Raw genomic sequence first — 12,223 nt, forward strand, 5'->3', positions numbered from 1 at the left:
CAAAGCGGAATATATGGTCTCCTTAGTTATGGGTAATCTGGTCTAGGTGGGTTTTATAAATGTGCATACATACTGCATATATGTTTATGTATGTATATATGTGGGCTCCCTGTTAAGTGGGGCTCATATTACTGGATAAGAGGCCTGAAGGAAGTGTGGCTTGCTAATCTGTTATGTTAACATGCTTTTCTAAAATTGCTTCACTTGTTAATCGATTTACTCCTTCATTCATTGATTTGTTTTTGTTCTTTTTCATTCACTTTGTACTCACTTTTTTTCATTAAATTTTGCATTATCTGCCAGCAGTGTACGGGGTTCCCTTTTCTCCACATCTTCACCAGCATTGCTTGTCTTTTGAATAAAAGCCATTATAACTGGGGTGAAATGATATCTCATTATGTTTTCAATTAGCATTACTCTGATTATCAATGATATTGAGGACATTTTCATATTCCTGTTTGCTATTTACATGTCTTTAAAGAAATGTCTATTCAGATTTTTCTCCATTTTAAATCGGCTTATTAGATATTTTCCTTTAGAATTGTTTGAGCTCCTTACATATCCTGGTTATTAATCGCTTGTCAGATTGGTAGTTTGCAAATATTTTCTCCCATTCTGTGGGTTGCCTGTTGAGTTTTCGATTGTTTCCTTTGCTGTGCAGAAGCTTTATAACTTGATGTGATTCCGTTTGTCCATTTTTGATTTGGTTACTTGTGCTTATAGGGTACTAAAGAAATCTTTGCCCAATCTGATGTCCTAGAGAGTTTTCCTAATGTTTTCTTTTAGCATTTTATAGTTTGAAGTCTTAGATTTAAGTCTGATACATTTTGATTTGACTTTTGTATATGGTGAGAGATAGGAGTCTAGTTTCTTTCTTCTGCATATGGATATCCAGTTTTCCCAGCACCATTTATTGTAGAGACTGTCCTTTCCCCAGTTTATGTTCTTGGCACCTTGTCAGAAATGAGTTCACTGTAAATGTATGAGTTTGTTTCTGGAGTCTCTATTCCATTGGTCTATGGGTTTTTTATTTTAGTGCCATGCTGTTTGGTTACTATAGCTCTGTAGTACAATGTGAGGTCAGGTAACGTGATTCTTCTAGTTTTGTTCTTTTTGCTCAGAATGACTTTGGCTATTCTGGGTCTTTTATGGTACCATACAAATGTTAAGACTTTTTTTTCTCCCGTGAAGACTGTCATTGGTATGGTGATAGAGATTGCATTTAATCTGTACTTTGCTTTAGGTAACAGGGACATTTTAGCAATATTGATTCTTACAATCCATGAATATAGAATATCTTTCCATTTTTTTGTGTCCTTTTCAACTTACTGCATCAGTATTTTATAGTTTTTATTGTAGAAATCATTCTTGTCTGGCTAATTCATAGATATTTTATTTGTAGCTATTATAAATGGGATTGCTTTCTTGATTTCTTTTTCAAATGGTTTGCTATTGTCATAAAGAAGTGTTACTGATTTTTGTTTGTTGATTTTATATCCTGCAACTTCTCTGAATTTAAGTTCTAAGAGCCTTTTTGGTAGTGTCTTAAGTTTTTCTAAATATAAGATTATTTCACTTGGAAAGAAAGATAATTTGACTTCTTCCTTTCTAACCTAGATGCCCTTTATGTCTTTCTCTTATCTGATTGCTTTAGCTAGGATTTCAGGTACAATGTTGAATAACAGTGGTGAAAGTGGACATTCTTTCGTGTTCCAGACCTTAGAGGAAAGACTTTCAGTTTTTTCCTATTCAGTATGATATTAGTTGTGGGTCTGTTATATATGGCTTTTATTGTGATGTGGTATGTTTTTTATATTCCCACGTCTTTTAGGGTTTTTAATCACAAAAAAGTGTGGTATTTTTTCAAATGCTTTTCAACATCAATTGAAATGATCATGTTTTTTGTCCTTCATTCTGTTGATATGATGTGTCACATTGATTGTGTCTGTTGAATCAGCCTTGCATTCCCGGCATAAATCTCACGTGGTCATGATGAATGATGTTTTCAATGTGTTGTTGAAATTTGTTTTGCTAATATTTTAAGTTCTGCATCAGTTTTCATCAGGGATATCGATGCATAGTTTTCTTATTTATTTATTTTGATGTGTCTTTGCTTGGTTTTGGTATCAGGGTAATATTGGCCCTGTAGGATAAATCTGGACGTATTCCCTCCTACTCCATATTTCAAAATAGTTTGAATAGAAATGATATTAGTTCTTCTTTAAATGTTGGGTAAAATGTAGCATAGAAGCCATCAGATCCTGTGCTTTTATTTGCTGAAAGACTTCTCAATAAGTCTTCGATGTCATTACTTGTTATTGTTCTATTCAGGATTTAGATTTCTTCATGATTTAATCTTGGTATGTTACGTGTTTCTAGGAATTTATGGATTTCTCCTGGGTTTTCCACTTTATTGTTCCTCATGATAGCCTCTAATGATCCTTTGAATTTCTGCAGTATGAGTTGTAATGTTTCCTTTTTCATCTCTGATTTTATTCATTTGGATCTTCTCTCTTTTTTCTCAGTCTGGCTAAATGTTTGTTGATTACATAAATCTTTTTGAAAAACCTACTTTTAGTTGCATTGATCTTTCTTATTTCTTTATTTCAATTTCATCTATTTCTGCTCTGATCTTTTATTTCCTTTCTTCTGCTAATTTAGGATTTCGTTTGGTCTTGTTTTTCTAGTTTTAAAAATTCATTGGTAGGTTATTTGAGGTTTTTCTATTTTCTTGATGTAGATGCTTATAGCTGTAAGCTTTCCTCTTAGTACTGCTTTTATTGTATTCCATAGGTTTTAGTAAGTTGTGTTTCCATCAGCATTTGTTTCAATAAATTTTTAACATTCCTTAATTTCTTCATTGACCCAGTGGATGTTCAGGAGCATATTTTTTAATTTCCATGTGTTTTAGTTTCCAAATTTCTTCTTGTTATTTATAGTTTTATTCCATTGTGGTTAGAGAAGGCATTTGATATAATTTCAATAATTTTGACTTTTTTAAAGACTTGTTTTGTGGCGTAACATATACTCTATCCTTGAGAATGAAACATGTGGTCTGGACAAGAATGTGTAGTCTGCAGCCATGGGATGAAATGTTCTGTAAATATGAATGAGGTCCATTTGGTCTATAGTGCAGATTCAGTCCAATGTTACTTTGTTGATTTTCTGTCTTCATGATGTGTCCAATTCTGAAATTAGGGTGTTGGAGTCACCTGTTGTTATGGTATTGGAGTCTATCTCTCTAGCTCTAACAATATTTGCTTTGTATATATGGGTGCTCCACTGTTGGGAGCATATATATTTATGATTGTTATATCCTCTCCCTGAATTGACCCTTTATCTACCCTTTAACTTTGTTCCCATGTTTAACTTTCTGTTGTTTATTAATATCTTTTTTTTTTTTTTTTTTTTTTTTACTGTTTATGCCTTGAAAAGTTGTCATAGTTATTTCTGGTATGTTCATCTTTTAGTCTTTCTACTCAAGGTATGAGACATTTACATACCACAATCACAGTGTTATAGTATTCTCTGCTTTTCAGTGTATTTGCTGTGCCAGTGAGGTTTGTACCTGCAGATGATTTCTTGTTGCTCATTAATGTCTTTTTCTTTCAGACTGAAGAATTCCCTTTAGCATTTCTTTTAGGACATGTATACTGTTGATGAAATTCCTTGGCTTTTGTTTGTCTGGGAAAGGCTTTATTTCTCCTTCATGTTTGAAGGATAGTCTCACTGGATATATTAGGATAGGATAAATTATTTTTTCCTTCAACAGTTTAAGTATGTCATGACACTCTCTCCTGGCCTGTAAGATTTCCGCTGTAAAGTCTACTGCCAGGCATTGGAGCTACACTGTGTGTTATTTGTTTCTTTTCTCTTGCTGCTTTTAAGATCTTTTCTTTATCCTTGACCCTTGAAAGTTTATTAAATGTTTTAAAGTAGTCTTACTCTTAGGATAAATTGGCTAACTCTTCTATAACCTTCTTGTATTTGAATATTGATATTGTTCTCTAGGTTTGGTAAGTTCTCTGTTGTAATTCTTTTGAACGAACTTTTTATACCTATGTCTTTCTCTTCTTCCTCTTTTAGACTAATTATTCTTAGATTTGTCCATTTAAGGCTATTTTCTAGCTCTTGTAAATGCATTTCATTCTTTTGTGTTATTTTTCTTTTTTCTCTTTTCACTGTGTACTTTCAAATAGCTTATGTTAAAGCTCACTAATTCTTCTGCTTGATCAGTTCTGCTATTAAGAGACTGGTGCATCCTTCAGTGTGTCAATTGTATTTTCAACTCGAGAATTTCTTATTGGTTGTTTTAAATTATTTCAATGTTTTTGTCAAATTTATATGATAGGATTCCAAATCCCTACTCTGTTTTATCTTGAATTTCACTGAGTTTTTTCAAGATAGCTGTTTGAATTATCTGTATGAAAGGTTACATATCTCTGTATCTCTATGATTGGTCCTTGGTGCCTTACTTAATTCATTTGGTGAGGTCATATTTTCTTGGATGGGCTTGATGATTGTGGATGTATGTTTGTGTCTGGGCATTGAAGAATTAGGTATTTATTATAATCTTCCTAATCTGGGCTTGTTTGTATGCATTCTTCTTGGGAAGACTTTCCAGGGCTTTCCAGGTATTTGAAGGGACATGGATAGTGTAACGTGCTTTTTGTTAGTGCAGCCATATCTATCTACATTAGGGAACATCCCAAGCCCAATAACCCTGTGGCTCTTGCAGACTTAGGGAGGTGCCACTTCGTGGTCTTGGATGAGATCTGGAAGAATTCTCTAGATTACCAAAGATGCTTTCCCTTCATTTACTTTCCCTCAAACAAACGGATTCACTTTCTGTGCTGAGCTGCCTGGAACTGAGGGAGTGGTGACAAAAGCACACCTGTGGCCACCACCACTGGCACTATCCTGGGCCAGACTTGAGGCCATCACAGCTATGGGTCTCACCCAAGGACTACTGTAATAACTGACTGGATACTGCCTATTATCACTTATGGCCCTAGGGCTCTACAATCAGCAGGGAGTGAAGCCAGCTAGGCTTGTATCCTTCCTTTCAGGGTGGTGAGTTTCCCTCAGTCTCAGGTAGGTCCATAGGTACTGTCTGGGAGCCAGGACCTGGAGTAAGAAACCTTAGGGATCTATCTGGTGCTCTATTCGCTGCAGCTGAGCTGGCACCCAAGCCATAAGACAAAGTCCTTGCCACTCTCCCATCTCCTTTCCATAAGCAGAGGAGTCTTTCTCCATGGACACCACTGCCCCAGGCTTATGGCGAGTATGGCCTGACTACTGCCTATGGTCACCCAAGGCCCAAGGGCTCTTCAGTCATCTTAAGGTGAATGTTGCCAGACCTGGTACTTACCCTTTAGTGCAGCGAGCTCCCTTATTGCCCAGGTCAGGTCCAGGAATGCTGTCCAAGAGCCAAGGCCTGGAATCAGGGCCCCAAGGGCCTACTTGGTGCCCTACTGCACTGTGGCCAAGCTAGTACTAAAACTGCAAGGCAAAGTCCCCTTTACTCTTCCCTCTTCTCAAACAGAAAAGTCCCTCCCTGTAGCCACCACAGCTGGGAATGTGCTGAGTTTCATCTGGAGCCAGCATATCACTGAGTCTCATCCAGAGTCCATTGTGAGCACTGCTTGGGTACTGATGATTATTCAGGGCCCATGGGCTCTTTAGTCAGCAGAGGATGAATCCTTTCAGGGTTGGATCCTTCCCCTCAAGCATTCCCTTCTGGCACAGGGTCTGTCTAGAAATGTCATCCAGGAGCAAAGGTCTGAACTGGGGACCTCAGGACTCTGCCTGGTGCCATATCCTGCTGTGGCTGAGCTGGTATCCAAGTTGCAAGATAAAATTCTCTTTACTTTTCCATCTCCTCTCCTCAACAGAGGGAAGGGGTCTCTCCGGGTGCTACAGGCTGTGCTGCCTGGGGTTGGGAGAAGGGAGGCACATACTCCTTGGCTGACCCAGCTGGTTTCCCCCTGGGTCATGTGCCTCCAACTCCACTGGCTCCAAGCTCATCACAACACCAGGACTTAACCCAGGAATTGCAGGCCTAGACTGCCTTTCAAGTTTCTTAGGACCCCAGAGCCCTTTAGCTCAGAGTGGTAAGGTTTAATGGAACTCAGGTTCCAACTATTTGGATTCCCAATTTGCCGCTGGCTCGTGCTGGTCTAAATGCTCCCTCCATGGGCATCGCCTAAGTACTGCCAGGTGTTGCTTTCTGCTATGGCAGGACAGCACTGAGTTCCAGTGAAAATTCCCATCATCACGGCTCTCTCTCTCCACCAATTGTACAGATTCCTTCTCCATGGCACGCGGTTGCTACCTCCGTGGTGTTGGGGAGGGGTGGCATCAGCAATTCAAGACTATATTTCTTACCCTCTTCACTGCCTCTTTTAGTGATATGAATCGGAAAACTAGGTACTGTGATTGCTCACCTGATTTTTGGTTCTTAGTAACATTTTTTTGGTGTGCGTGTGGATAGTTGTTCAATTTGGTGTTCCTGCAGGTGTAGGCTTCTATCTGTCCATCTTGCTCTATCTTCCCTCTAACTCCAGTTTTGCAACTCCAGATTATATCCTACTATCTGTATCTTGATATTTCAGGTATTATGTTTCCAATTGGTCTGCATACTTCACGAAGGGAGAAATGTGCAATATAAAGATTTCTTTATTTGGAATTTTGCCATTAAGCATCCTTTCCAATTTCTGGAAGATATGTACACAATTATACCTCATTAATTCCAAAGATTATTTTAGAAACAAGGGGATATAATTCTGCATGGGGAGACTTAAAGAATGCTATCCTTTGAAATACTTTGCTATCAACACTTTGTATCAGATGTTGCCATCAGGCCATGCTGGAATCATACGGTTAATTCTCAACTTGTTTCTGTCATGATTTTACTTAGAAACATCTCATGTAATAAGTGAGATAGCTAAGTAATTGGAAATTCAGACACTTAAGCTTATTAAATAATAGAGAACTTTATAGTTTTTGAAGTAGTGCTTGTAAAAATCATTAGTGTTTTATAACATGAGGAAAAATCACAAACTAGAAGCTGCACGATTCAGTAAAAAAATAAAGCCCTCAAGCTATTCTCATCAAATGGAGTCAAAAATTGTGGAGCTTTCTTGTTTCTATAAAACAATTTTGTTAAATACTAAATTTGCCAAAATTTAATATTGCAATTTTACAGATGGATTGAAACAATGAAGTGAAAGTGTTAACACTCCACATTTTTACAGTCCATAATATTTTCTTGTAACTTTAGATTTGCATTTTTACTTTATCATTTCCTGAATCTTGAAACACATCTTCTTGATAATACTACAGATTTCTCAGCTGTGTGACTATTTAAGTGAATATTATGCAGTCCAGTTTTAAGTACAGAGGTGATGCCTTTATTTAGGTCATTTATCCTAAAATTTGCACCTTTAAAGATAAAAAGCAGAAAAAATTGTTAACTATGTTCATCAGACTATACTGTCAAACACTGTAATTTATTACTCCTATCTAACTGTATTTTTGTGCTTATTAACCAACCTCTCTCCATCCAACCATCCTACTATCCTTGCCAGCCTTGCTAACCACTATTCTACTCTCTTCCTCCATTATGTAACTTAAATAAAAGTGTGAAATAATTACAGCAATGCATGAGATTTAGTAACCTTTTGAACGTGTGTATATGGGTGTCCATTGTATAAGTTTTTTTTGTAATATTTTATAATACAAATATATTTAACTTAAGAAAAAGAAAGGCCTGCCCAAGAGATATCAACACTGGCATTCTTATATCTACCTGTTGTATTTCACTGTCTGTAGCTGACATAGGCTGTCATAGTTACAGCTAGATTCAAAGTTGAGTTCTCATTGGGACAGTTTCTATCGCCGGAAAAGAAAAATATATAGACAACACAAACACTTAGAAATAAAATTTATCATTGATAAGGGAATATGAAAGATAGTCATTGGAATAAAGCTGAATATTTTACAGTGATGTAAATTTATTCACTTTTCTTAACAAGGACAATAACTCAGTCACCCCACTCAGATTACCTCCAGACTCTATTTGTTTGAAGCACCACGTTTGCCTTGAGTCAATCTGAAAAAAAGCATGCATCAAGTTTGTAAATATTTCATAGCTACTGTTCTTCATTTCAGTATCATACAACTTTTTCCAAACTATATATTTTTCCAAGCTGTTTTAAAAGTCTTTTTTTTTTTTTTTTGAGGCTGAGGAGTGTTGAAATAAACTTTAAAGACATTTTAGTGACATTCAAGAGTAGCTGTTGAAGTACTTCCTTCTAGGAGAAGAAAACATAAAAGCATTTTTAGAATTCCATACACATTGAAGTCACTAGAGCATTTTAATACACATTTCTATTAAAATATAGCTGCCTATAACTGCTCTTTAATCAAATTTAGGAGTTTCTAATATAGAAGACAGCACGAACGTAAGAATCTTATGCATGAACATTTGGATCCTGATTTTGAAAAATCACTGAAATGTAATCTTATATTAATTTTTTAATATTGTCTAGAAAGTACCATTTAAATATTAGAATTATAAGGTCAGTAGCTTCATTATGGAGTCACAGTAAGCAGATTAAAATTTGTCAGTTGTAAAAGATGATCAGAGGAAATTTCTTGAGTTCTCTGGCCAATCTGGGCAAGCACAGATGGGGCAGCCCTGAGCAGACTCCACCCTGTGGAATATCATTCTGGCTTACTATGGGTGTGGCTGCTCTACCTGTACTGGATCCCATTGGAAGGAACCTGATCTAAAGAGATCTGTCCAGGCCAGATTCTCTGTTTTTAATACCCTGTGTTAATAAAGAAAAGCAAATATGATGGTCTCTGGCATGGCTAGCTCTAGGTAAAACTGCAAAGTAGGCAAGCTCTCTTCACCTTCCTTTCTGAAATTTCTGTGCTCTTGAAGTATCCAGGACCTCACTTGGTAGCCTCATCGCCCAGCTCTCCCTTCACTGCCCTCCCCAACTTTTCATTCTTAGAAAATCTCATTGTCCCTTGCATGCCTTCCTAGAGAGCTGAGTATTAACAGGAAAATAAATAAATCAAGGCAAGAGTGGTTATTGTGTTACTCCATTTTGATAAAGAAGGCATTTAGGAATTCTGTATTTCTTTTTCTTTTTTTTTTTTTTTTTGAGACAGAGTATCACTCCTGTTGCCCAGGCTGGAGTGCAATGGTATGATCTCGGCTCACTGCAACCTCTGCCTCCCAGGTTCAAGCGATTCTCCTGCCTCAGCTTCCTGAGTAGCTGGGATTACAGGTGTCCCCCACCATACGTGGCTAATTTTTGTATTTTTGTGGAGAAGGGGTTTCACCATGTTGGCCAAGCTGTCCTCAAACTGCTGACCTCAGGTGTTCCGCCTGTCTCGGATTCCCAAAGTGCTGAGATTACAGGTGTGAGCCACTGCGCCTGGCCTAGAAATTCTGTATTTCAAAAAATAAATGACTAATTAAAGTGGAAGAGAACTGGCATTGGTCAGCTGACCAAAGGAAAACATATTTTGAGGGCAGAACTTTTTCTAGCAGCCATCCTGCTCAGGACCTATATGGATTATACAAAACCTCACACATTACAGTAGTTTGCAAAATCCATTTTAGAAGATTATGGGTTATGAAACCAAGCAGAGGGGAGCTGTTTTCTTTGCATATTCCCTTATCAGTGATAAATTTTTGTCTCTAAATGTTTATGTATTTTATTTTTCTAGTGATAGAAATAGTCCCATTGATGACTCAGGTTTGAATCTAGTTATAACCATAACAGCCTATATCATTTTCAGACAGTGAGATACTATGGGTAGATATAAGAATGCCATTGTTGATATCTGTTGGGCATTTCTTTTCTAAGTTAAAGATATTTGTATCATGAAACATTACCAGCAGCAAAAATGTTATTTATTTGCATCACATTTTCCTATAAATTCAGAACTTTATGTACTTAGCATGTTTTCAGATTAAGCTAACTTTTATTGAGGACCTGGATGTATTTTTGTATTATGTCCTAAAGATATTTTTGGTCTTCACATTATAATATACTGGTAACTAACAAAGTGTAATACAAAAGAACTTTGTTTTCATAATGATATTCAATTTCTTCATACCATTTATGGTTTGCTAGAGAAGGTGGGTCTACCATGCCCTTGAAAAAAAATTCCAACATCCTAATTAACATATTTAAATTTGGGAGTTAAAATTTTTTGGCCTAAATTCATTGATCATAATTTCAAATAGTAAGTACAGTTAGTATCATGACACTGAACATTTGAAATACAAAATGTAAGGTTGCTCAAGAATAATTGGGCCCATATATCTTAGTATAAAAGATAAAGCCATAAACAGAAGTTTGCTTAAGAAATATTGCTCTTTAAAATGATGAATTGTGGTACTTTGAGTCTCTGCTAATATCCCTAGGTACTTAAAAAACATGTAGAGCTGTTTGCGGGTTTTATCTTGAGTGATGTGGGAAAACACATCATTGAATATTCATGAATGTACACTGAACACCCAAAACTTTGGTAAGAGAAGAGTTGAGGATCTCTAGTAGGCACGGTAATGGCTCTGAAAGTGTGCACAGTGTAATCCTGAGAACATGTAAATATGTTACCTTATAGATATTTTAAGGAAAAGGGTTAAAATGAGAGATTATCCTGGATTATTCAGGTGATTCAGTGTAATCTCAAGCTTATTAAAAGTGAAAGATAGATGCATAAAAGTCAGAGTCTGAGAAGGAGATGTGACGGCAGAAGCAAGGTCACGTGATAGGTGAGAAGGATACTATCTGTTTCTGCTAGCTTTGAAAATGGAGGAAGGGGGAACCCAAGTCAAAGAACGTGGGTGGCTTCTAGAATCTATAAAAGGCCAAGAAATGGGTTCTCTCTTAGAGACTATAGAAAGAAACACAGCACTGTAGATACTGACTTTAGGCCAGTGAGACCTCGTCAGGCTACTGACCTCCATCTCTCTAAGGTAACAAATTTGTGTTGTTTTAAGGAACTAAGTTTGTGGAAATTTGTTATAGGAACAATACAAATCTGATACAAAATCTGAAAGAAATCCACACTCTTAATTTTGAAAGGAATTCAAAATTTAAACTTTTTGAAGGGATTTCCTTTTTGGAAAGCAAAAATAGGCCGGTGTGGTGGCTCATGCCTGTAATCCTAGTGCTTTGGGAGGCTGAGGCGGGAAGAGTAGTTGAGTCCAGGAGTTTGAGTCCAGCCTGGGCAACATAGCGAGACCCTATCTTTAATATTAATAATAATAATAATGAGTAAATTAAAAATCAGGGGCAATGACAAATGACACAAGGGGAAGTAGAGGGCTTTCGGAGGTGAAGAGTAGTGATACAAATAAAGACCCAACAGAGAGCAGAAGCATCTCAAAATCAAACAGAATGCACTGAAATAGCTGTAGCATAAATTAGAGCTAGAAAAGAGTGAGGAACCTGGGAAAATAATCAGGACCTAGATTAAAAGATGCTTTATGAACTACAAAAGGGTTTTGAATTAGCAACATCTTAAACATGAGAGTTACATGATTTTTAAAATACTAGTCTTGCTGTAGTGTGGATAATGAATTGACCTGGAATAGTACTGGAGGCAAAGACACAAGTTAGAAGGCTATCGACATAATTTAGATTTTACCTTAAGGTTGTAGGACAGCAATGGTAAGGATAAAAGTTTGTGGATTTGAGAAATGTGGACTATGCTGGCAAGTGAAGGAAGATGAGAGAGTCAAGTATAATACAAAGGTTTCTTGCTTAAGCAACTAAATGTGTCACTTATTGAAACATTGCAGAAACAAAGGATGAGTTTTGTGAAAGAAAAGTTCAGTTTTGGAAATGTAATATTCAACATGTGCTAGAGACATTTAAATGGAGGGAAACATTGGAAACTTGGGTTTAGACCTATAGGGAGTGAGTTTTAGGCTTGTGATATAGATGTGAGAATTCTTAGTACATAGATGATGGTTGAATTTCAGAAAATGAAAAGTTAGCCTGTGTGTATTAACATCTAGAATGCTGTGAAATGACATTTACAGGATGGGTGGAAGAAGATAAAGAGCAGTGTGGTGGTAAACAAAGCTGATTCGTAGATGTGTAACATTTGCTGGTTTGTATGAGATAAACATTCCTATCATGACTTATTTTTGAGCTGCCAGTGTTACATCATAGTGCAATTGGGAAGA

The sequence above is a fragment of the Gorilla gorilla genome, chromosome 7 (genome assembly GCF_029281585.2).
Source record: "Gorilla gorilla gorilla isolate KB3781 chromosome 7, NHGRI_mGorGor1-v2.1_pri, whole genome shotgun sequence".
NCBI lineage: Eukaryota > Metazoa > Chordata > Mammalia > Primates > Hominidae > Gorilla > Gorilla gorilla.